Here is a 27,783-nt window from a genome sequence, read left to right on the forward strand (position 1 = left end):
TAGCAATTTCTTCAGGAATTGCATTCTCTAGTTCAATCAGATCTCCAGTCCGTGTCTGAGCAGGCCATTCACAAACACATTGATGAAATGTTTGTGAATGTTACTTCTCAAAAATGGTAGTCCTAAATAATTATACTTATACATATAATCATTGACTAAATAAATTGACAGGTAACTATTTAGAAGATTTGACGTATTTTTAACCCTAATTAAAGAGAAAATCTGTAACTGAAAAAATCTGACACCCAAGCTGCAACCAGCAGGTCTGAGCAGTAAAAGTTTATCTGCCAAAGTACAAATAAATTGCAGTTCATTGAGCCGCCACTTGAGGCTCAAAAATCGAGTCAATTTCCATATACCCCATGTTAAAATACTCAACTATATAACATGTTTTTCAGCTTTACACAACATGTGTTTTTTTCTCTATTACTAATTGTTCACCCTAAATATTACAACTGTTGGATGGTGAACTTTTATTAAGTCAAGGCTTAAAGTTACAAGTGATCAGGGGCGTGGTCACTTCGAGCAACAGGTGGGTGCTGCCACAGGTCGCTTCCCTGCAATAATGTTTAGTTGTAATTCTATGTCCAACTCCATGTAGTGTTCTGAGATACAGTAATTGGAACATTAAAATCAATGGCCCCTTTGACAAATAAGTAGGCATGGACAAAATCTGCACAATTTTCTACCCAAATGCTGGTACATTTGATATGGGGTTTAACTTCATTTTAGGATTGACTGATGCACCAAAGAGTGCTTAGGTCTAACCAAACCATATTCATTGGTGGGCCCCAATTTGATGATAAAGGATCATGTTCACTGGTCAGGACACAGTCTGGGTCAGAGACAATGTTGTGGGCAACCCTCAATATCTTTTTTTGCTAGGCTGATTCATAGGTTCTCAAAGGGGTTGACCTGCAATCTTTGAGCATATCTTTTTATATTATAACAAATTCAACACATGAGTTTGTAAATAAGTCACATTGTTTCCATCGTGGATGGCAGCTGATGTTGGGGAGTTTCAGGTTGATGGAGGGACGACATGGCTTTAGGAGCCGTGCCTTGGGGCAGGGTTACAAGGCAGGACAGGAACAGTGTTTGTCCAGATGTCTGCATGAGTTTGGGAGGTTACGGCACTGCCTCCTGCCATTAGAAACAAACACTAATTGCCCATTGGCCCCGGGTTGGAGATGTGCAGCTGGGGACACATGGCTAAAAATAGCCCTGCTTGTTCCCATGAGGGGCGGGCACACAGCACCATAGCATTAGTATTCAGCACTAAAGCATGGCATGGACAAAAAAGGTCATCTTCTGGCCATGGCAACAAATGTCAGAGTGGGCTACAGCGACACCAACACAGGGTTGGTGAACTGCGAGAGGCACCTCAGGCTTCGCCCCCCTTAGGACTAACCTAATGAACCATCGTCCTCGTCCTTCTGAACACAGGCATAAAATGTCACATGAAAACAGCCAGCCTGGTGTCATGACATCCTATGTTTTGTTTGTAGCCCAGTAGCATACATGCTTGTTCTATGAAGTCTTTACCTCCATGCAGCGATGGCCTTCCATGCTTGAGTCGAGTTACAGCTCTCCCTCTATGACACAAAAGCAGCATCTGGTTCCACCTGACTGGAGGCATGAATAATTTAATAGGGGGCATTATTATTTCCAGCCAGCTCCACTAGCTTGGCAATAACAAGCGGTTTAGGTAGTGCTATCAGCATTGCTGGCTAAGTGGTTATACATGGAGAGAGGATGTTATTTTACCTTGTTGGCATCTTATACCTGGGTGTGGGTTTGTAAGTATCTGGTTGAACGAGTGCTTAAGTGTTTTTTTTCATTGATACACTCGGCCAACATGTTGCTTGGTTGTTTGCAGATTTTGGAATGGGAGTAGACAGAGCTGGGTTTAACAACTGGATGACTGAGATAATACAATTAAGTCCCCCCATTAAACCAATCACGTGATGTCTTGTGTGACATGCACAGATTCACAAGCACAGTCCACCAGGATTTGATTTCACAGCAGATCCATTATTAAAAACTCTTTTTTTTTTCTTCTATCAAGCGTGATTTGAAAATAAACTAAACTAGACTTTGTCGAATGTGTGCTGACAGCAGCAGGTGGCCAGGTAGTCAAGTAAATTCCTTCTATTGTCAGAATGAGATTGTGAAGATCAATGAAGAGAGAGCACACTGTTTGCACTGCATGAGTGTAGCTGTTAGCTGTTTTTCCACTTAGACCCCCTGCTGGCTCTGAGCAGCACTCAGAGAAAGTGCTAGCAGATTTCATCACCAGTGGGACTAGCAGGGGTGAAGGGATATTTGGAATAAGTTGTCAAAAAAAACTGCTCAATTAAACTGTAAAATGGTCATTGGGATGCTGATAACTAACCATTTTTCCCTTAAGAAAATGCAATATTTTGAATTTATTGAATTGACTTTAGTGTCATTTTCTGTTTCCTCCACAGCTGAGAAATGAAGTTTTGCCGCTCCAGCTCCCACGTTTGCAGCATTTGGACAGCTTTCGTCTTCTAGAGAACAACAGCGGACCCCGACGACTCAACCCGGAGACCCTTAGTCACCAAAGGCTAAAGCAGCAGTTACTGGTGAGTTCTCTGAGTGAAAGGGAGATAAAGGCTTGTTGATGCTGGGCTGGGCATGGTCCATTAGAGGCAGTTGAAGAGTGTGGAGGCATTTGCTTAAAGCGACTGTCTGCAGTTCATGTTCCCCTCTCTCTGCTTTGGATTGTGAACTTTTGAAGCATGAGCTATTTTCCCTCCAGTTGTTGTTTTAATTTTCAAATGAGCTATGTTTGTGTTAACGCTGGATAAACGCTTCTACTGAGGTCAAATTTTTTCTCATAGCTAAGTGGATGCTTGATAGTCAAAAAAATGGCGTTCTGTGTTTTTGTGATACCTTTGTTTAGAGTACTGTTTTCCATGTTCTTTTTCATTTCCTGTGGTGTGAAGAGACCAAGTAGCCATGTTGTTGGAAAGCAAACGTTAGATCCATAGTGAAGCTTGCTTTTTCTTCCTCAAGCTTCCTCTGCTGCGATCTCACAGCGAAGGCTGCTTGTAATTCCCCCGGCTTCTCCTGACGTCTGTGGTTCAATATGAATGAGCTGCATCGATTAAACCTTAGTGTGGTGCTTGCGCAAAGGAGATGAGTCGTGTATGTGTGCGTGCTGGGGGGGGGGGGCTGTGTTTCCTGAGCACTCACCAGACTCTTGTTGTCACGGAGGCGACGATATGAGTGACATATTTAGTCTGAACCTTAACTGACGCTTTGTTATTAGAAGCTTTTTCTTGACTCTTAATCATTTGAATTTACATTTCCTAAGGATCTGAGGAGAGGTACATGTTATTGGTAGTAACTGTGACAGAAGAAGTTATCAAAAGTGCTGTCTGCATTATCGTTCCCTAGTTTCCGATTTGGATATATAGCGCAAACTTACACAAAATGTTCTTCCTCCTTCCTCAACCCTCAAAGCTTCTTGTCTCACATACTGAGAGCATGGCCTTCTAGTTAAAGTCCGCCAGCTGTAGTCTATAGGGGTGCGAGGTTAGCACCGCTCACTATAATGGTTCTCATAATGAGGGTGGTGTGAACTTTATTTTTATACTCTCCGCCTGCTTGTGACAGGGCTATTGATAATTAGCTTGTCAACATTTCCTAAGGGATCGCATGCCATTTCAGTCATGTGCAGCAGCAGAATCCAGGCAACCACACATTTGTAAACCTCAAAACTATCAAAAGATCCTGCGACATTTCTGTGTAAGGGATATTTCATTTACAGACAGAATGTTGTTTAGTAGTTTATGGTGTTGCTTGGCAGTTGTTGCCTTCATTCAGTTGTACATCTTCAGATAATTATACCATCCTTGAAAAAGATCTGCTCACACAAAAGCTCTTCCCTCTTACCTGTGGTGGTTGCTGAGAAACGACTGCTTTTGAAGTCATCTTGCATGCTATCATGTCATTAAGCAGGTGTTTTTCATCGCTCAGTCAACAGAGAAAGCGACTAGGAGGAACAGGAGTGTTGGTGAGGTGGCGGGTGAGTGGGTTGGAGATGGTGTTTTTACTTCCCTGAAGTAGAAAAACAGCCGATTATGGATGGTGAAAGTTTGGCATTGCGTCAGTAATTATCAATACTGAACGATCCTACGTAAGACTGAGTGAAGTGGTAATGAAAAACTGACAGAGCATGAGGCACTTCTTCAGCAAGCTCCATTAGCCTGCAGCTCTGTTATCTCATGAAGGAGATGCAATCAACAAACCGCAGACGCACTTTGGTAAAGGTATCTTCCCCGTGTACACAAGCTGTCTGCAGCCGTTACAGCTTCTTGTATTATACAGCGTGGGTGTTTTCCCGTGAGCAATCCTGACAGAAGTGGTGTTTTCTTTTACTTTGCTACAGAGTTTGTTTAGCCTTCTTTCTTTCACTGTTGTTGCTTGTCCTCTTTTAGGCATGGAGATTTGTAAAGGGAATTTGAGATGTGGAATAATAGTTGATATTCTGCAAAAGAGGACGTTTACATAACTCTTTTCAAGGGATTAACTGCAGGAGTTTTTGAGATCAAGGAAAGTGGCAGAAAAAATAAGCAGTTTGTCTTTGGTCTCTTTGGTTAACTCCTGCCCTCATAACTATTCATCACAGGAAGAAGGCCTACAGACAAGCCTACGGATTTACTGGGCTGTGCTCCGTCTGATGGTCAAGTGAATCATCAGGCCAAGGCACATTCGAGTGCTGATCATAAATATGCATCACGCAAATTGAGAAAAAAAAAAGCCACAGTCACTTGGCAGGATGGATATCATAGACTGTGGGTACCCATCATGTTCTTCCAAACAAACCGAAGTAAAAATATTCCCTAGTGTCATCTTAATGTGTCATGTACTCTCGCCTACACAACCATAAATGCCAGATTTATCATTTCTTTATTCATATTTAGATAACATAAACAGCACACAGAAAGGGCTGAGAATCGATCTTCTTGCTATGAGACAACAGCGCTAACCAGAGAGCCTGTGCTGCACAAGATTTAATGACATTCTGAATAGCTGATGCTGTGTTCCTGCTTTTCTCGTGCCACATAATACTGATTTCCCCCCTGATTCACCTTTATTACTTCATTAGTGAAAGCTCACAACCCTCACGAACACACAGGCTGAAACATCTGCATGCTGGGAAAAGATATCACTTGAGACGAGCAGGTGTAGATTTGATGTTTTGTAATTTTATTTTTATATGTGAGCCTTGTATTTTTATGCGTGTGTGTGCGAGTTGTGCATGTATTGATGTGGGAGGCCCCTGTGCTGGGGGCCAACCTCATGTTTACATCAGTTGTAATGAAATTAGAGCCGTGTGGCGCCCACACTACAGGCCTCCACTGATCCTCTAATTCAATTACCCCCCTTATTAACGCTCACATGCTGCTGGCTGACCCAGGACCGCACACTGCTTTAGCTACACAACATTCACTCAGCAGCCCGACTGCTTCTCTATTGAATTGACTATTTATCCGTCATTGTTTCTCCATAATACATGTGTATGTTTATGACTGAAGTAGCCTCCCTCTACCTCCTAAAGAGGGAACGGTTTACATGCCAAACAATGTGCAGCATGCGTGAGAATCTGCAGTAGGAGTGGAGCGTGTGTTTTATTTCCACTTCATGTTTCTGTCACATCTGTTGCTAATATATATGAAGTGATTGTTTATGAAAAACACTGAATTGTTGTTTTAAATTCCATACAAAGCCATTTAGCAAAGTTTATTCTTAATAGTGGGAGTGGGAGGCGTGTGGCGTAGTGGACTAGCGCGTTGGTGTTCGGATCAGGGGAGCACAGGTTCAAACCCCACTGCAGTCAGCATGTCGTTGTGTCCCTGGGCAAGACACTTCACCCCAAATTGCTCCTGTGGGGACTGTGGGAAGTCGCTTTGGATAAAAGCGTCTAACAAGTAACATGTAATGTAATGTAATGTATTAGTGGTAGTACCAATACTGCTTCATTTATTGTTCTGTTGGGCAGTGCAGGAAAAAACTGATGTTAGATGGGGGACATTTTTCAAATACACTTTAAACCATCTTATTTCCATCTGGACCTTGTTCCTTTACATGTAAAATTATTCTTTAAAAAGTAATTACTCAATTCAATCCAGTAAACCATGATGGCATTCTTTCTTTACAATAGATTTCTCATTATTTTTGTATTGACTCTTTAGGCCTACTTAACAATCAACTTCTCTATTCATGCACAAATATGTACTAAATGTACTATATAATGCATTTAGAGCATTAATCTCAGCAACTATTTCCAAAAATAGTTTAGTTGCGTGTGTGAAAAAATAAACAATAAGGTTGTAACTGTATCATAGTTGTGATATAACAATGTAATATAACAAGGCTTATTTGGTTTATTATTATTACCCTAAAAAATAAGAATAGTATTATAATAGCCCAAAGAAATATCACATACCTACAGTATAATTAACCTATAATAATGTAAATAAAGCATGTTAGTTTACGTGTTCTCAGCAATAAAGCATATTAAACAAACTACTCAATGAAACAAAACATCAGCTGTGAGCTTTTAAAATGTCTCATGATAATAAACAATTGATATATACACAGCACATCCAGACTGCTCCTGTCTTTCCCCATTATGTGTTTTCATTATCTGTAAACATGCTTCTCACTCCTGACCGAGACACACGGCTCGGATGTAAACTGTAAGGCTGTGTTGCTGTTGGAACAAGGCCCATCGCTGCTCTGCTGTAACAGGGCTGCAAGGTGCTGGAGGAATGTATGCCATGATTTAACACACTTGAGTGCCAACACACACACACACACACACACACACACACACACACACACACACACACACACACACACACACACACACACACACACACACACACACACACACACACACACACACACACACACACACACACACACACACACACACACACACACATAAACACGCACAGCACTGTAAGGGCCTTTACTTCACCAGATAACGGTACACTTATGATGCTGAGATTAGGTTTATCCCAGCCTTATCAAAGATAGCAGAGAGGGAGAGAATCCTTCCCAGTCTCCTCGAGGGGCTTCTGAGTTTCTGAGCCTGCTGACACCACCACCTTCATCTTTGGGCCTGTCATGATCAGCTGTGTAATTTAGTAAAGTACATTTACTCAAATATTGTTCTTAAGTACATTCAGGCTACTTTATACTTCTACTCCACTACATTTTGGAAGCCGATATTATCCTTTTTATTCTACACTACATTTATCTGCCAGCTTTAGTGACTAGTTACTTGACAGATTCTTATTATAAGCAAAACAAAATGTAAATAAACTGATAAATTATGATATAGTATTATAGGTTATTATATCAACAGCAGTATATAATGTCAATCAAATTAGCTCTACATTTACCAGCTTTTTTGCACAAATTAGGGCACAGTGGATAATAATCCAGTTATTTCATATAAAGCTGACATGGACTATTACACAAAACAGTACTTTTATTTTGGTTTGTAAAATATATTTCGATGGCAGTACTCTATTACTTTTACTTACGTTTTGAATTCAGGACTTTTCCTTTTAGTATTGGTACTTTAACCAAAGTAAAATTCAGTATTTCTTTCACCACTGGTTTTAATGGACACACATTGCTTCTCCGTATTCAAGCAGCAATGTTGTTGTTTTTAAATATAAGACCACTAAAACAGGTTTGAGATAACATGTCGGTACAGTAATATTAAATAAAACCTGTTATAGATGTAGTCGTGATAGTATCTTATTACGCTGAGCTAAAAGGGACTACATTAGAAATAGCAGTAGAAACATTGCTTCATATCTCAGATTAAAACACTGGGGAAGTGTCTGAAGTTAAGCTGGTTAATGGGTTTACCACAGGTTGGCGGAATCCCCTGTCTTTTGACCCACGTGAGTGCATGCATGATACAATGAGGCTAAATCATCTCATGCCCATTTTGAGGATTTCCAAGCTAAATCTCTGCCAAGTTTGGCAATCTCTAGCCACTGCATTGAGCTTATTAAAATTTCAATCTGCTACAGGCTCTCTTTCTCGCCTCGCAGGATGAATGTGCCCTTTTAATAATGTAACCGGTTTTAACAAGATCGTAAAATGTTCATCTAACTTTCATAAGCCCTGTTAGCAAAGTGACAAATTCATGTGATGGCAGGAATCACTTTGGCAGTCCCTCAGTTTTAGAAATGAGAACGCTGTTTTTTTTTCTGTCGATGCAGCTCTTTGGAAGCTGTAGAGTTGTGCCTAAGTTTACTGCTGCCTGCAGGGAAGACTGAGCTTGTTGCTGTGTCACCCCTGTGGCTCTGAAATAGAGTTTAGTCATGATGGGGGAGATTTAGATTGGCCTTCTGGTAACTGATAGTGCTCCACTGAACACTCCCCTTCTCCTCTGCCTCATCTATAATGTACACGAGTTACACAGGGCTAAACCTTGAGAACACAGCCTTTTCAGATGCAGCCAGAGCATCTGCCATGTGATGGCATTTATAATCGATTTATGGCTGATGAGCTCTCTCTGATTTTACGCTCTTTAACACAGTGTGTGTTTCTATTAGTTGAACTGGGGCAGGGTCAGGGTGGCGTGAATGCAAAAGCTGCTAGCTGTTTTAGTAGTGTGTGTGTGTGTGTGTGTGTGTGTGTGTGTGTGTGTGTGTGTGTGTGTGTGTGTGTGTGTGTGTGTGTGTGTGTGTGTGTGTGTGCGTGTGCGTGTGTGTGATGCGTCCTCTCAGGCGTTGTTGGAGTAATGTGACCTTCATAGGCAGATTAAAATATGTAGCAGGCATGCATTGATTTTTAGACTGGCCACTGGTGTTTATGGACTCAGCTGGTGCATAAATATTGATACTTGTTCTCCTTAAGAAAGATCTGACTTTGTGCATCTGTTCATGTTATGCAATTATTTGGCAATTGAGGTACAGTAAAGGGAACAAAAGGTATGGTCAGGTAGTACCTGATACAAAAATAAAAAAATGGTAGCTCATGTGTTTTGGTAACCTGAATCTGCTTGTGACCCAGCAGCAGCTTAATAAGGTCATTCCCATTATGTGATGGCTAATTACAATGCCTGTCATTAAAGTCCCCGAGCTGCACATTATAGGAGCAGTTTAAAGGGACAGTTCAAGCCTAAACCTGTGCTGTTTATCCATTCATTAAGATATTGTTTTTCCAGCATTTAACATTTTGGCTGACATTCTGACGAGCTCAGCTGGGACCTATGTTACATACAAATGAACATGAGTTAGCACGCGAACATGAGTTAGCACGCGAACATGCTAAACTGGTCAACATTGTCAGCAGTTTACCCACTGAACATCAGCATGTTAGCATTGGAAACATGCATCATAAAGCCCCATATGTGACCTTAGTGCTCCATGTTTTGCCCTGTGACTCGGAAACATAAACCTCTCATTGAGGGCTAAAATCTGAATACAAACGACTTTTTTCCCCGTTATCTGGCAGAAATGTCTACTTTCAAATGAAGTGATCTCGCAGGTGTTTATTCCCTGCCCAGGGTGAGAACATGGAAGTCCGATCAATACCAATGTTTAATTGTTTTCATAGACTGTGCCCTGTTTTTCAGCACCAAAAACATGGCCCCAGTGGTCTTGTATTACCTGTTTATGGATTAAGTATTTTAATCCAATGTTTTGGCATTTTTGGCTTTTATTAGACATCCCCAGCTGAATTAAACTGATGTGGTCGTTAGAAAGACTGGGTATGGATCAGCTCCACTCACCATCTATTTAGTTGGGTGTAACATATAGATAGGTTTACATTTTGTCCGTAACTCCATACATTATCCCAGTGGCATCTGTTTTGTGTTCATTGCTCTTAATACTGCATGTTTATATTTCATTTATTTGAAGCTTGAACATGAACTGGCTTTATTTTTGAAATCTTTTTGTTATTGTAAATCATCATGAGGAAGATGATTGTGCTCAGCCTAGTGCCCCTTAATTAGATTGGTGCCTGCGTGGAATTAAAGGCCAACAATGGCTGCCAGCGTTTCTCATTCAGACGAGAGGGGGTGACTGATAAGCCGGCCACTCACGGTGTCAGAAGAATTGCGATGAGCTGTGTCTGGAGTGCTGTTATTTTATTTCTCTATAACCCTCTCTAGCATCCAGGAATTGCTCCTTTGTCTCACTTGGGAATCCTTGTTCATCAGAGCGTTTTGTTCAGCAGTTAAGCTTTTTTGTTTGTTTTGGTGAGCTTGTTGTTGACTGTTAAACTCAGACTGCTGCCTCTTGCTGCATTTGGGATGCTGTCTTTTGTGAGGTATTGTTCTTTCTCTGTGCTTTGGGATGAGTGTGAGGGGCAAGTGATCATGACAGGCTGATTTGGGATGACTCACACTGCTGACATGACTCTTTGTCCAATGAATTCACCAGAAAAAAAGGCTGTTTTCTGGGACATTTGCTTCGAATGCATCGCTCTCCTTCTCGCTGTCTTTCTCAGTTTTTCTTTTAGGTATCACCTAGTTTCAGGGAAACGAGAGCTAGCCTGTGAAAGTCCAGTAAATGTGCTGATTAGAGCAGAACCAGGGTGAAAAACCATCCAATATATATTCTATATTTTATGAGGATCAAAAAAGGATGGCAAGGAGCCAATCTCCCACTCCCAGAGCTGCATCTCAATATACTCTGCAAACTTGAAATGTAGTCTGATAGAGGTCTCACAGAGCAAAACATGGCACCGAGCCACTTACTGTACCAGGGACTGAATATTTAACTTGCACTCCCTTAGAGCGTAAGAGAAACACCACAACATGTCTTGGAGTCAAAAAGTACCTTGTTTACATTATCAAAAGGCACTTGTTTAACCACTGCTGAATAAAGAGGCCATCCTTTACCACGTACAGTTGTTACACTGGCATTGAGTTGATATTAATTTACTGCGTGAAACACGCAGCTTATCAGTTAGAGTATGTGATGGTGTATTATTGGGTGACTGGAGCTATTGCAGCATGCAGTAATTTAATCAGCAGGCTTGGATTGCAGCATGGACTTGAGCTGAACTTCAGGATCAGGTTGCAGAATTATATGCTGCGTTTTCTGTGAAGGAGAGCTTCGTTTATTTCACCATCTCTACTACGGTCCGGACAGACTTGTGGAGGCCTAAGGACACAAAAAGCTAACATTTGTTACCTGCTCCTCTTTTGGATATGAGGGAACTAGTCTTTACGGCTTGCACCGCCTCTGTGTGGGAGAAGGTAAGGCCAGGCCAGTGAGAGCGCTTTGGAAAAAGTTACCTTTGTTCAGTGTGGGTAAGAAAATTCAGAAGGTACGGGGAAAGTTCAGGCAAGTTGATTGATTTGTGTCTGTTTGATGTTTCACAATGAGACAAGTCTCTGTCAGTGTCAGACACTCTTCTGACCTGTATGTTGAGCAATTGCTTTTTATTATAGTCTCAAAAAAGGAAATGCTGGATTTGTAATACAGTAAAAGAGACTCTCCTTTGTATATAACAAAAGTTATAATTCCTTTAGAAATTCAAAGCGTCATTCATAACATTTATTTTTCTATTTGTTTTTTTCAAATGTGGTTCTGGTATTAAATCAATCTTGGGTAAACTTTTTAGTGTAAGGGACTTTATCAAGTCATTTAGTCTTATATTCAGGCTTGACTTTTACATAAAGTTTTTAAAATCCTGCCAGTATTGAGAAATAGCTCCTCCTTTAGTGCTAGAACGCCTCTGGAAATGTCTCCGATAGGCACAGAGGGGCATATTTCTCCAGTAGACCCTGCATTTAGTCAGAACTAGCTCTTAGGGATTAATATTATGTCATTCTGCTGGCTCTGATAATATATGATGGATAGGGTAAATGATACATGTTTTTGCATTTTTGTGAAACATCATCAATTCCTCTGATTGGATAGTATGTTGTTGCTTATTGTCTTGAGATAAAACAATTGTAATAATCAATTGATAATGTAAATCAAGCTCTAAAGGTGAACACTTTAAAGAAGTCATTTTACTAATGTGTTTTGGTGAATATCGAACGTACCTTCCACTCTGTACTGCGTCATACCCTCTGTGTGAAGGCCTGTCTTTATCACTGTAACATGAACACAATGGAACGTCACCCATCATTACTCAAACATTAAGCTCAGACTCAACCGAGTTCCTCATTCAATAGGCTACATTTGAGCTGCTGTGCTGACCTGTTGTTGCATAACACCGAAATAGCACGTGCATTTACCTACTGGGAGTCTTTACCTGCTGTTGTTTGATATTTGGTTTGTGCTTTAACATTATTGAAGAGGCAGGGGGTTTGGTATTTCCTTGCTGCATTGCTGCCATAAGCACTGCCTTCGACTTAAAGAATGCCTCTCCCCTCTTTCTCTCTGCACTGATGATGACTCACACTCCAACACACCCTGCAGAAATCTCCTCTCATGCACCCGAGAGAGGGAGAGAGAGAAGAGAGGGGAAGTGTTCTTTTATATGTGGCTCGAACACACACAATACCGGTTCATGTGTCCTTATCTACCTGCTCTGTCCGTCTGTTTACAGAAGTACCTGAGCTCATCAGTATTTCCTGTGGGATGGAAATGCAGCTGGTGTTTTTGCACGGTTAATCCCTTAGTGTATTTTCAAATTATTCGGGCAACAAATACTCCTATCTGCGACTGAGGCGCTTCAGAAGTGCATTTACATTCATCAGATGAATTTGATGCTTCTAAGAAGGGAGAAATCACAACCTGCGGCCCCTTGCTGCATATCATCCTCTCACTTATCCCCTTTCCTTTTTATCTACGGCTGTACTATTTAATAAAGGGAAAAAGCCCAACCACGAAATAAATACAAGTCCAAATTTGAGGTCATTAATTTGAGCAGAGGGAGTTGTGTGTCAGACTAAAGCATTAGCAACATTATATCCATAAAGAGTTAGGCACAAAGGTGCCATTTATAGATTCTCCTCTTGATCCTCTCACCGTAGCCTGCCCTCCTGTGAACGAGCTAACATTGTGTGACATTTGCAGTGATGCTGAAGTCCAGCCTGCACGTGCTGCAGCGCCGTAGGTCCGCTGCCTTCGGGCTTGCCGCTTCTCTGGAAATAGAAAAAGAGCAAAGAGACCGAGCGTGATTAATGGCCATATATGTGCAGCAGAAACACAACAGGCCTGTCTGCCGCCATTTCCTAACACACGGCCCCACAGGCTGGCAATTGCATAACAGATCTGCCAACTTGCTCATGCTGATTCTTAATTGCTTTGGTTTCGTTCATTTTATTGCGGCTGCGTGGCCGTGTGCGTGTCAGGTGGGATCACAGTCTCAGAGAGATGTGAGCTGTTTCAGATTCAGAGTGGTTTGCCCCGCAACTCTCCTCTTATTTACAATGCCCCCCAGTTCAGCTTTCAGGACTGTCTTTGCAAGAAACGTTTTATCTCTCTCCTCTCGTGCCAGTCTGGATTTGACCGGCACTCTGATTTTTTATACTAAGAATGTTCTATTTTTAGCTCACTGTGTCGAAACACGGCTGTCTCATCCTGTGTATGTATGTGCTCTCTGAAATAACTTCCCTTCCCCAGAAGGCTTGAGTGGTCTCTTCAGCTACATGTGCTGAAGCCCTGGTTTGCTGCGCTTCACACTGCATGCAGACCCATTACGCAACCCTGTGCATCAGCCGTGGGGCCACCGGGCCAGAATGGCAGCCAGCTACCAATCACTGTCCCTCTCATCTTTCCTTTTCCCCCTGTTTGCATCTATTTTCCCGTCCATCTGTTTTCCCCTTGCCCCCTCTGGTTGTCCCTTTTCACAGTTCATAGTTTTTAGGTAAAGGAGAATGCAAGGTGCACTGATTTGTTTGTATACAGCAGACTGTGTTTTTTGGGAGTTGGTAAAAGCTGTGTTTTGCCGCCGGCATGCAGCGTGGTTCTCTCTCGGTGTACTGGAGTGTGAAGGCAGGTCAGTGGGGGCCAGCGGAAGAAGAGAGGACGATCTGTCCTCTGTTGTCAGCGGGCTTCCTGTGTGCTCTGTCTCATCTTAATGCAAAGTAGAGGCTTGTATTTTCAGAAGAATGAGGATAGTCTGTAATTGTCACAGTGCAGCATGTTAGCAATAACAGAGCCTTGAATCCCTTATAAGCCGTCTACTGATAAGGATAAAATGGAACATGGAGATCATAATCATATTATCATTAAAACAGCTTGAACCAAGGCTGATTTCATTATATATCTGTGTGTGAGAGAGTTGTTTTTCAAAAAGTAACTCATTACATGTATTCTCTATGCACTTAGGGTAAGGTTGGGGACTTTAATAACTCATCAGATTATACTGTAACTGGTTCTAGCTTAATATTTAGTTTGTAGGTATATTAGTATAGTTTGCCTTGGCACAAAGTCTGTAAAGAGGGCATGGCAACAGCTAACCTGGGTCAAAAACTTTAGAAAAACTGTATCTTAATCTCCGTAATAACTACAATCCTTCATATTTGTTCAATTTGTACAAAAAGTGTAAAAACAACAAGCCAGGTTAGTTGTTCCCAGACTTTATGCTAACTAAAGATAATGGGATGCTAGTTGTAGCTTCCTATTTTATGAATATAGCTGAGAGTGGTTTTGAACAATTAACTTAAGTCGTAAAGTCTATAGTTTAGTTTGAGTAGTAAATACTAACTAAACCATGTTCTGTGTAATTTTCTGTAATTTTAGCAAGACACATCATAAAAACCCCAGAATCTGAAAAGATAAATTACAGGCAAATTATGTTCCACAAATTAAAAGCACATAATATTCTATTTAAGTGTGTTGAGAATACTTCTGCCTTGACATCTCACATGAGTTGAACCTCAGATATCAACGCTAAGCTGTGACTCTATTAAGGTGGTAAATGAGCCTCAGACGGATATTTGAAGTCGCTCAGAGTTTTAATTGAATGAGCTGGGGTATCAGAGAAGTAATGTCACGCTCTCTTTCACACACAAACCACACATGCACACGCTCACAAAAACACACGCACAGTATTCTTATCCCATATTTTCAAAGCCTGAGAAATGCTTTGAAAAACATGCAGACTTTCTGTATGATATAATAATTCACTGCAGTGAAATTCAAGGCTGCACAGAAACACTTTTGATGTGGCATTGTACTCTGTGTGGAGAAATTAGAATCTCGGCACAGTCTGCATCAACGTGTATGTAGATGTAAAACCGTTTTGCAAAACAGCATCTCTTCTGTTTCAAAAACAAACTTTTGCTTTGCCAGCACAAATGCCATGGTAACTGCTTAGCGCAGGGCAACATTTGCTTAAGTGTTCTCAGTGGAAAGATAATCAGTAGGATCCTCCTGTGTTACGCAATTCACTGATTGTACTGGACTGTGCTTTGATAGGAGCAGCCATCAAACACTACATTGCATTTTTTATCACTGTATGCTAGCTGCTATGCAAAACGGGTAAAACTATTTCTGTGAAGACATCAGAATCAGAATCAGGTTTATTACCAGGTAGGTTTACACGTACGTACGAGGAATTTGACTAGGTGTCCTGGTGCATAAAAACAATAATTAAAAACACAAGAAGAGAACTAGAAAAATATAAAAAATATATAGTAAAATATAACAGTATTTACATTGCAATGGATAAAAATCAGCTGTAATACAAAATAATGTTGTACATTGTGTGTGCATTAATGTAATGTATAGACATGTTTGTTGTGTTCAGACCTTTCAAACATGTAAGCTGTGTTACTGTATGAGGGCTTATTCAAGTCGTCAGTGAGTGAGCATAAAGGGCTTGGATCAGTATTATTGTCGGCTCTGTTCCCTCCAAACCAGCATCAGCCAGCCCCCGCTGACTGGAGGCAGCAGAAACCCATGGCTCTACAGTGGTTTCCTTTCTGAGAACCACAAACATTGGTTCACACACACACAACACATTTTACTCAATATATTCCGCTCTTTCTCGACGGTCTCCAAGTAAATCTTGTCTTCTTTTATTGCAGGAAGAACACAATTATGTGTTCACACAGTTCTAAATTGACCTGAGCTTATTTTTGCATACAGAAAGGAATCATTACTTCTGTAATCAACCTCACAGCTTGTAAAAAAGTGCAGTAATTAGATCCTGGAAAACCAAAAAAGCTCACTACATCTAGTTACCGGAGTAAGACATGAACCCAGCCTCTCTGTCTCCTATCCACTCACCTGATTTGGACCCTTCCGAGTCAATTTTTCAAAAGCAGAAAGCTAAATTGGACTTATTTTTTGTCCTTCTGAAAACTTAAATTGGAGTGCATAGTGGGTGAAATGAAGAGTCCGATGATTGACAGGCTGGAGTGTTGTTTTTATGCTGTTTATCCTCTACGCGTTGTGCAGGAATCAAAGTCCTGACAGCCCCTCTCTGATCCCTGGATGAAGACAAGCCAGCATATTGACAATCACGCCTTATGCGGTGGCAGCCATCTACTCCAGGCTGCTGTTTATATGCTAATGCTGGACTCCCGCACTGCTGTTGGTTGTACACAGCAGGCTGCATATTCGCCTTAACTCCTATTCAGATTGACAGAAATGTCACCTGTCATGATCTTGTGTCTGGAGCACCTGTGAGATCATGATACCTGCTTAATTTAGATCAGTAGAAAAAGTATGCTGATTACAAAATACCTTTCTGTGGCTTCTGAGGAGTATTGGGCCCTGAGAAGTTTCACATTTGCAGTTCTCATTTACCCTGGAGTGACAGGACGCAAGTGAGCAGCGTGGGCGATTTGCACAGCCTTACAAAGCCACTAGCATGGCTGTAAAGGGTAAGGGGAACAATGTATTATGCATAATATTGTTTTGCAATATTATTTCAATAGACTAATGGCAAGTACAGATATTTTATTACACTTTCTCAGTGCTTGAAGATGATGCTGAGTTTTCTTTATTATGTTGAACAGATAATAACATAACATAATTTGCATTTGAAAAAAGGTAATACATCGCAATTCATGCAAAATGCAACAATATCATATTGTGATCTCAGTATTGATTCCCAGTCAAGGAGACGAATGTTGTGTGTCTGTATCCATTGCTGGCATTATTTAGTTTCTCTGTTTGACCACTTGTATGATTTGTCAGTGTGGACAGCCACTCCTCGCTCAGGTAATGAACAGTAATTGAGTGTCCTGTAAATTGGCAGTGATGGTTAATGTCCCCCAGATGGGATTTAAAGGCGTCTGTTTCTGCTGCGATTGTGCCAGACTCCTGTGGGGTGAGAGCCTCACTCTTTATCTCCTCGTGGGCACCACCTGTCTCCCATTACTGGACACAGAATCTCTTCACCCACAACCTAATGTGAAAACTCCTCACATCAGACTCTGTCTGGTTTAACTGAGGCCAAAAGCCAAGTCTGACACCTCATAATAATCAATTCACAGACAGGCAGCCTTTCTAACACGCACGTTTACAAGCAGATGATCCAGACCACGTACGACCTTCCTCTCCATTTTTCTCTTTCTCCGGCATTAAACACCCATTAACGGACACTTCTGCGGGGCCAGGCTGACAGCAGCTCTTGGCAAGCTTTGAAGATTGGACTGAGGCAGGGATGTTTAAGCCTGCTGCTGAGGTTCAGGTCAGAAAAAAACAAGGATCTGCTTAGTCTTTGCCTGGATTAAATGTAAACAAACAAATCTGTTTACAGCAGTATTGTGGAAAAACGTTATTTTGCCAACATGAAGTTTCTACCCCATTCTACAAAGAATGTTAAAGTTAAGGTGTTCTCATTATATTGGTTTTGCAGTGTGGAGAGCCAACTAATTGCTCACCAGCTGTTGAAATGTAGCTAATGAATGGAAAGGCAATGGAGAGCTGTTCCCTGCATCCAGTACTGCTCCTCCCTGCAGGATGGAGCAGCATATGTCTGTGGCTCTGGCCAAAGATCAAAGCGGGAGACAGGCCACCTCAGCTGCTGACAACCCGAGCTCACTGTGCGGGGCAGGGAGACGGCTAAATTAGTGAAGAGTTAGCGATTTCGGAAAAAAATTATCATATTTGAAGAATATGGGCAAGAAATCCTGCTGGTTGGTGAACACTGTGTATGGGAGTCCACTGCATTAATGCTATAATTCATAAAAATCACATCAGCATTAAAACAGAGGTGTTATTGCTGTCTGATACCGTAGAGCACAGGTTGTAATCCAGTGGGTGAAAGAGGCAGACACTGTGCTACTTTGACTCTTAATTAATCTTATAATTTACCAGTGTAGATGAAATATTGGATATAATTCTCACAGCTGAGACGCCTTCAAAGGCTGCCCCAGTTTGGATGTGAAGGATCACTGCATATACCTCATAATTATCCGTCTTAGTCTACCTTTGACATTTCATAGGTCAGTGATTTTGCATTACCAGAGACATCGGGATAACACTGGATCAGAACAAATAGGACAGCATGTAATTTTTTGTGTTATAATCAGCTTATCTGGTTGGGGCCCAAGTGTGCAGACAAGCAGGCAGCCTGGTTCGATGTGAATTAATTTGATCATGGCAGGTTTGAGAGATTCTCTTCCTCTGTTGGCTTCTGACTGATGTGAGCGCAGATGTGAGAGCACAGCTCCCCGTAGACGAGGAATGAGTAATTCTGGCAAAGTAGACGGCATGAAGGGGAGATGGCTGCTCCTTTTACTTATTTTCACCAATATTTTCTCACGAAGACAAGCCTGTGGCTGGTATTTCTGGTTGTTATCTGTTTACTGTTCAGTCATTTAAACTGAATTCTGTGTGTTTTAAATGAAATATTATGTCATTAAAGCTGCATATCGAGTTAGACGGCAGCACATTTTAGTTTAAATTCTTGCAGGGAACAATGCAAAATATTGCAGTTCGACACATGTGGCCACATCATATTAGGGTGTATTTAGTCCCCCCCTAATCTAATGTATTAGACTGCTTTATTTATGTCTTGTATTTTTGTATTGAGTGCCACTAGACATTCAACTTTGGATATTAATAATAATTGTTTTGCTCAATCATTTCTTTTAGAGAAATGTGATTTAGAGAGCTTTGAACATTCTATCTAGATATTATTTATTACATATTTGAAATGTATTAGATATAGTGGTTTTTACCTCTTACAGTGTGCAACTGTAAGCATACCTACAGATACTAAAACATGTTTTATTTTGTATTGACAGTTTAACTAACAGCAAATCTTATTATATATTAGAACTACAGACCATAAAAGGGAGCACATATGTGTTCATGTTCACATTTACAGAAGAGCTTTGATGCCCAAGATACAATTTAAAGTCATTTTGAGATTTAAATCACCTAATTACCTCGTGTTAGTGCCAAATTGTGCTTTATTTACCTGTAAAATAATAAAAAGAGGCCTTTACTGTCACTGCTGCGCCCCACATGTAACTTGATTTCCTGTGTGTACAGTTGCATCGTATTAGTGGGTCTTGATTCTCGGTTCATTTGTTCTCCTGTGTTTGCTGCCCTGCTCCGTTCCCAATGTTGACACAGCCTCCTGAGGGTTGAACACTCTGTCTGGACGGCTCAGAGAGCAGTCCATCATCTCAGTGGCTCTTCTACCTGCACGACTCCTGGCCACTCTAATGAGACTGAGCCGTGAAACTCTGCTCTCTGAATGTTGTGTATTTACACTCAGTACAGGCTCCTCACTTCCTCACACCAAGTGAGGCTACATATCTCTTATAATGGCTCTCGGACTCATTTGTGTTTTTTCATCTTTTGACAGTACACACATTAGAGTAAACATTTGCAATTGATGTTGATATGACATACGTACCATCACTGAAACCCCTGATGTGAATGCTATGAGTGTACATTTCCATGTATCTATGGGAACTACATCTCCTGTTTTCTTTTGTGAAAATAGGGATTGCAAAATGATTTTGTTCAGCACAGCATTCATTTCTGTGAAGTGCTTGCTGGGTTGTTTGTGTTTTGAAATATATTTCACAACAGGATATCATAGTGCTTATTGTGTTTCTGGCAAAAAGTGATTGATTTTGCAAGGACTGTTCAGACAAATTGGGATGCGATTTGCAGCCTATTTTTGTAAGAAAGAAAACAATTTATGTTTTTTGGTAGCACTTGTTTGGGAGTGATACCCAGCCTGGGAGTGAGCTCTGTCTGAAAAAGCACCTTGGGTTAAGCATTTGTTCTATTTTTGTATTTGTTTTTTAGGAATAGATAGTAGTTTGATAGTTTCATATGGGAAAACGGAAATTACGGGGGAAAGAAACAGCACTTAGTCTTTCATTTTCACCTCTTTTTGCACCCTTTGAAGCTCCTGCAAATATTCAGGGAATTCGTTGAATTTGCAATAATTCCTCCCTTTATCAAAGATTCCTTGAGAGACTGTGTGTGTGTGGTGTGTGTGTGTGTGTGTGTGTGTGTGTGTGTGTGTGTGTGTGTGTGTGTGTGTGTGTGTGTGTGTGTGTGTGTGTGTGTGTGTGTGTGTGTGTGTGTGTGTGTGTGTGTGTGTGTGTGTGTGTGTGTGTGTGTGCGTGTGTGTGTCGTGTGAGTCACTAAGTAAGCTGATATTCTCTAAAGCTCTATAGATCTCTTCACTATTATCAAGCAATGTGTTCTGCAATCTCTAATGCAATGTTATAATACAGAAAAACAAGCCAACGCCTCATCTTTGTGGTGCGGGGAGTCAATCCCCAAAGTTTACATGTGTGTTTTCATTGTGTGGTTGATTTTTCTCCAGACATTCAGTCACAATAAAAACTGCAGAGGTTGTGTATGTTTACGAGAACCGTCTTTTGTTACAAGGCGTTTACTGCGCTGCCCTGAGACATGAAGGTTACCATGTGAACCCGAATGACAGTCTGCAGAAGCCTGGCCAGTGAATCCAGCTGGGGATGAGTACGCCTCTGTGTCTGAGTGGGCAACAGCAGTGGGCTTCCAGCATTTGCTTGGTTGCAGCAGTAATCATCAGAAGATCTCTGAGGACCTTTAGTCAGCGAAATGGATTCAGCTGCCAAAACAGGAAAATAAAACCTGTTTATTCTCTCATCGTACAGTAGTGTCTCTTTATAACAGAGCGTTATTAAATTCAGCGTTGTCGTAGGGAAATTAAAATATATCACAGCGTCCCCCCCCCCCCCCTCCTTTATCTCTGTAGGAGTCTGTTGTGGCTGCATGAGTCATTGTTTAGTTTCCATTAAGGTAAAAGTCTCATCTGACATCTTTGTGTTTATGCAGTGGGATTATCAGATTTACAGTGTTCTCTCCGGAGCCTCTCTCACACACTGAGCCTGCTCTTTCAAATTAGCTTCATATTCCAACAGCCTTAAATTTCCTCTTAGATCCCGGTTTATCCTTTTTGTTCTGCTACTGTCAGTCTCCTTTCATCACTGCTTTTATTAAAGAGGCCGTGCCAGCAGTATTCCCCCTACTTTGCTCTTTCTCCGCCCGTTGTGCTCTTCAGTAGTAGTGTGTTGGACTCGTAAGACATCAGCAGGCAGGTAGTGTAGCTTTGGGTGGCTCAGAGAGGTCAGACCCTGGTGATAGTGGCAGCTTCATTTGTGATTCTGCAGCACGCCAATGCTCGTGGAACCCGGTGGGGAGACAGAGTGAGGAAAGAAAGAGAGAGAGAAAGGCGGAGAGGAAGAGGGATCCAGACTAGGCTACCCCATTTGCCACTGCTGCATGATGTTTAATATGCCTGATAGAGGAGGCCTCGCTGAGGTCTTATACCCGGAATAAAATGCTGCAGAGCTGAGGAGCTTAGACGGTAAATCCTGCCTCCATCCCATTTTTCATTTTGCCCATTCTCCCTTCTTTTTCATTTGAATTCATATCTAGGCGTCACTGCTTTTACGTATCTCTCCCTCATGATGGTACGTTCATTCACTCTCAATCTTTTCCCCCTCACCTAAGTCTTAACCCTTTCCTCTCTGCTGCTCATGTCATGTCTGTTTCTGTGTGTGTTTGTGTGGAGGAATGTACTCGCTGACCTCTGGGAGTTACTTGTTTTTTTCCGGAAATGTTTCATTCAGAAGACTGTCTGCATGTTGCTGTGCATGCACACACACATACATACACACATATACACACACACAGATACACACTTGCAGGCGGCAGGCGAGTACAGTATTAGTGGAGTGCAAGCATCTGTGCCTGCGCACACAGACTTAAGCTGTAGGGGGTTATGTAACTTACTCTGCCATTTCAAATGATTTGAAATCACAAGTGCTTGCTGTGCTGCACTAGAGTACTGTGTGTGCAGGCAGCAGTTTGTGCAGGATAGTCATATACTACATGATGCTAAGTGAAACTTGTGCTTGGGTGTTGAGTAATAGAAGGGAATCCTCTCTTAAAGACCCTGACAACACTCTTGTTAGATGCCTTTTCCTCCAGTCTCCTTAATGGCCTTTCCTTTGGCTGCAGCTAGGCTGGAGAAAGGAAACAAACAAGAAAAGAAGCTCAGGAAAAAAAATATATCTTACGAAGTACCACTGACATTTTGAGAGGCAACAAATTAGTGGTAAAGGTGCGGTATGTGCCACTGTTAGAGCTGATGTACTGTATGTTTCTGAGCATAACAACTCCCAGTAAAATGTCTAGTGCTTCTTCTATAGGGTTGCCTTCAGTTTTATTATAAAGTAGCTCAGCTGAGTTGCAGCACACTGTGTACCCGAATATTTCTGAGAGGATTAGTATTCAGTGATCTAATTAATTGCAAAGTTAACTTAAACAATTTAGCAAAAAGAACATGGGCTGCTTCAAAGCTCATCCTAGAGCGAGTATTACTCCTGTGCACGTCTGTCTTTATTTGAGATCTCCATCAGATAGCTGCTGTTCGTAAAGAATCGACCCCTGGTAGAAAACGTTAGCCGTTTTTTTTGCTCAGCCATAGGCAGGATTATTACCCATCATTATGCATCATGCATATTCAACACAACAAGGGATAAAAGAGAGAGAGAAAGAGAGAGTAATGAGGTTACCCCTGCTCGCCAGAGATTATACAAAGAGCTCTCCCAACTACAAAAGATCAGAAGACCGAACGCTGAGAATTTCTGTGTCAATTAGTCATTGAAGAAATGAAACTGTAGTACGTGTTCATTTTGTCAAGATGTTGATTTGCATTGACCGTACTGACGAGAATCAGCATCAGCAAAACTAATATACACCACATGCTGTTACGGGTTTCACAGAATAGTCGACAATCAAAACCACTAGTCGACAATGTACATCCTGTAGACTAATTGATCATCTGTAGTTTTAGCACGGTGCAGTAACAAAGCAGCAGCTATGCATTCGGGGTAGTTGTTGTTGTTGTCATGCCGCATGCGTGACTTTGTCATTGCTCAGTGCCGGCTGCTAAGGCATCAGAAATGCTGCGAGAGGCGGTCAGAAACATGAAACTCAACTAAAATCATTTTCAGAACTAACCAAACATCATAACTCTGGTTGTTGAACATAGATTTGTTTTATCATTTTCTACGTTGTCAAACAGTATCTCCTGCCTGCTGGGGTTTAGCCAATCAGAGCCAACAGAGGATTCTGGTATTTCACCTTCTACCAGGGGGGAACCTACATTAGTGAAGCTTTACTGGTTGTATTTGAGACCTTGTCAACTGCTTTTTAGGGTTAGTTGAATACTAAAATGCAGCTGTTGTGAATGCCCAATGTGTGGCTGTGGTCCCAGGGGAACTCTCCATGGTGCTGAGCACAGGCTGTGTTCAGGGATCACAGCTGAGCCTTGGCTGTTTTCAACTGATTACTTTTGCAAAACTTCCATAGCTTGATTGGTGCATAGTAAAGCCATATATAACAAATGGTCATATTTTTAGATGTGTTTTGTGATATTTAAAAAAAAAAGTGTGGTAAAGTATTGTAACTTAAAGTGGACCTATCATGCTATATTTAAATGATATATTGTAGGGCCATACCAATATAAGGTATATTTATACGTTTCTGTTTTAAAAATACCAAACAGATCATGCATTTTAGCCATGCCTCATTTCGCTCTATGTGCTGTTTGCTGTCTACGGGTCTGATTCTGCTGACCACGCCCCCCTGCAGGAGAGGGGAGACGTGCTCTGATCAGCTGCTGGGCTGTCAGAAGAGGGGGAGAAAAAGAGATCTCCGTCCTCCGTGTTTTATTATATAGAGTCGTTATTCATTTGTTTTAAAGCTCAATAAATAACAAAGAAGACCTTTGACCGGCACTTTTCTAATTTTGTCCGAAAGATTTAAACTTTAACGGACATCTTGACCGGCGAAACAAACTGAAACTGAAACTCTGCCGCACGGTGCCCTCGTTCCTTGGAAGAGGCGGAGAGGTGGGTATTTGTCATCTGCTGGTGGACTAACCGGAGAGAATTACAGTGCTTGCCTCGACGGGGAGGGATTGCATTGCAGCGGGAGCAAACGCTTGCCTCGGGGAGGGAGAAAAAAAGCCACAGCGGAGAATAAACAGAAGGGTAACCATGGTAACTATGGGCGGGAAGTCTTCTTCGCTGCTTTTGTGGCAGACTACAGCGCCACTTACAGGCCTGGCATATGTACTACAGCGTCTCCAGCGCTTTCGAGCGGCAATGGCCGGCTGTGGCCCAACCCCACATTCCCCTGATAGGTGGAGAGTTGGCCCAATAGCCGTAGCGCCACCGTCCTGACGTCAGTAACGTGTTCAAATCTGGATCAGTTTTTATCAGATCCGTTGCAGCCCCTTTTTTAGAGATTTGGGTATGGAGGAAAATAGAGAGGGTTGTGTTTTCTGACACTTGGTGAGTTCCCTGGAACACCGGGGACACATATTCATGTACAAAAGACGTACAAAAGTGCATTTTGCATGATAGGTCCCCTTTAAAGCTAATAGTAATTTGTGCAGGTACATATTGTTATTATTTTGGTTTTATGTTGTTTTTTTTGTGAATAATTGTGTATTATGGTCCTGTCAAACGTATCATCAGTGATTTAGTGAAAGACAGATCCAATATTAACAAGAGTGGGACTATACTAAGGAATGTGTTGCTTCAAGCTAAATGCTAACGTGAGCATGCTAACATGACACAGTAACAATGCTAATGTCGACATTGGCAATGTTAATCATGTTAACCATATCTTTTCAGACAGAAATGTGTAGGGCTGCATGTAATGATTATTTTGTATTATTGGTAAATGTGTTGAATTATTTATTTGGCTTTATTCAATAGAATTTCAAGAAATAAAAAAAGGTGTATGGATGTTTCCAAAGCCCAAAATCATCCAACATCCTAAAACTCTCTTAAATTCACTTTTTAATTATATACAAACTCAGCACATCCTCATATGTTATAGCTTAAAACCCCCCAAAATGTTGGTATCATTGCTTGCTAAATGATTATTAATCAATTATCAAAACTGTGTTGTTTTGTGTCGATTGGCCACTTGAATAATCATCGAATATTTTCAGATGATGTTACTACTTGATCAGTCTGGATCTGGCTATGAACTAAAACCACACTACACAGTAGGGCTGTGCAATTAATCGTATTTTAATCTCGATTACGATTTTGGCTTGCAACGATTACGAAAACAATGTAATCGAAATAAAACGATTATTATTTTTATAAAAAAAAAAAAAAAAAAATTGTATTTTTTAATTTTTTTTATTGGTTTTTCAGTTTAATTATACTTAAAGTTCAGGGTAATCAACTGTTAAAAACATACTGTTCAATTTTCTTTTTTCAATATATGGATATTTTCAAAGTAAATGGATAATCGTTTTTAATAATCGTGATATCAATTATTGACCAAAAATAATCGTGATTATGATTGTTGCCATAATCGCACAGCCCTACTACACAGTCACCATAAACTAAGCTGTAAATAAATTGATTTCTAACAATGTCCTGCTCTTAATGACAGAATGAAATTCCTGCTGCGTATACAGTAGCACACGAGATACATGGAGGTAAAGACGGCTGTGCATGCACCTCTCTTGTGCATGCATTTGCATTATTGCCACTGAGGCACGAATGCTAGATCCAGCCTAAGGGGATGGTCTTTCTCATCTGTCTTCATCTGCTGTGCAGTAAACGCCTCTTCACTTATACAGGAGCTCATTACTCACAATGGCAGCCATTTGAATCTTTTATCAGAGGGATTTTTAATTGAACATTGGCAAATGTGCTCCAAACAAATAGGCTTCAGCGAGCCTGAGAGCTGTGTATTTGTGTGTGTCTGCGAGTCTGTGAGTAAAAAAATCCATTGTGTGTTGTAGCCGTCTGGTTCTAAGGACTGCACACATTAGATACCAGCCCACATGGGACATGGCAAGCTGTCTGCGGAGGCTCTGTGATTCACTCAAAGGAAATCATTAGTCAATGTCGATAAGAAATGTTTTTGGAACTTTTCTATTCCTCCTTCTCATCATTTTTATTGCGTCAATCGTCTTTGCATGTTGTTTTGTTGACTTTTAGTTCGTCAGAACTGTGGGGTTTCAGGAATGAAGGATTCTATAGAAACTGCAGTTACAAACTCCCCCACCTGAAAAAGTAAATGAATCATCTCTTAAGTATGAAGAATGATCTGAAACACCAGCAGTGGTTTCCCATTTTTAGGACAGATAATGACTACACTGTAATTGTCTACTGCAACTATTGGTTGAACAGTTTTCCCAAGAAGTTAAGGACACCACATTATTGCAGTTTAAACCTAAATGTATTCACATCATACTTAATGCGAACTCTTACCCTAACTACCCTAAGAACACATATTTGAAAAGACCACTACACATTATTTTAATTCTAAAACCACAACTAGATATGTGTCTGAAATCTTAATTGGGTATTTAATCATGACATCTGTTATGTCATGACAGGACAGTTTTTTTTACAATTTTCTTTCCATCTGAGTGTTTTTAACGCAGCAGGATAGAAATACTAGAAGGCGTGCTAACACATACATACAGTTGAGCAGGATCACTGCTGGAACAGATACAACAGATAAGGCTTTAAAGATTTAATCATACCACTGTCAGCTGCCTGGGGTGAAACACCACAAGGTTACAGATCTCAAAAAGGTCAAAGCTTGTTCAATTTCCTTCCGTTTGTCCTGCTCACTGGCCTTATTGCTAACTGTCCTATTGGATATTGTCGGCACTCGGGTCAAGAGGGGAACCGGCTGAAGTCTTCCACTTGAATGGATTCCAATATATATTCAAAGTTAAACCGAGCTGTGAGTGTTTCTGTGATGAAGTGCACATTCATGCATTCCAACATGCAGCATATATTGTGTGCTGTGGGCTCCTGGTGGCTCCGCTGGTGCTTATTTTAGACTTTCTCAGAGACACGTGGTGCCGTGTGTGTGTGTGTGTGTGTGTGTGTGTGTGTGTGTGTGTGTGTGTGTGTGTGTGTGTGTGTGTGTGTGTGTGTGTGTGTGTGTGTGTGTGTGTGTGTGTGTGTGTGTGTGTGTGTGTGTGTGTGTGTGTGTGTGTGGTGTGTGTGTGTGTGTGTGTGTGTGTGTGTGTGTGTGTGTGTGTGTGTGTGTGTGTGCTGTGTGCGTGTGTGTGTGTTTGTGCGCACACTCGTAGCTCACACTGACACAGATAAAATCCTGTTTAATTCTATACGCTAATCTTAGAACATCCAGCTGCACTTTCACTCCCATCCATAGCAAGGCTGTTCTTCGTACACTGATGGAGCGCTCAGTCCGCTGATAAACAGAGGATCTGGTTGGTGATGTAACACTTTTGTGTATTTTGTACTGTAAGAGCAGTGCAATAGTTGGCTATGCATTGAAGACATGCCCATAAAGAAGGTGTCTG

General features: G+C 41.2%; 1 protein-coding gene across 1 annotated transcript in view; it reads left to right on the plus strand.

The window, feature by feature from the left end:
- Positions 1–2,479: 2,479 nt before the first annotated feature.
- The window catches only part of rimbp2 (RIMS binding protein 2), a 64,827-nt gene continuing 39,523 nt past the window's right edge, over positions 2,480–27,783 (plus strand). Inside the window, exon 1 of the mRNA XM_034118617.1 lies at positions 2,480–2,609. The gene's annotated coding sequence lies outside the window, so the exon portion shown is untranslated. The remainder of the gene's footprint in view (positions 2,610–27,783) is intronic.

Source organism: Trematomus bernacchii, unplaced genomic scaffold (genome assembly GCF_902827165.1).
Source record: "Trematomus bernacchii unplaced genomic scaffold, fTreBer1.1, whole genome shotgun sequence".
In the NCBI taxonomy this organism is placed as follows: Eukaryota; Metazoa; Chordata; class Actinopteri; order Perciformes; family Nototheniidae; genus Trematomus; species Trematomus bernacchii.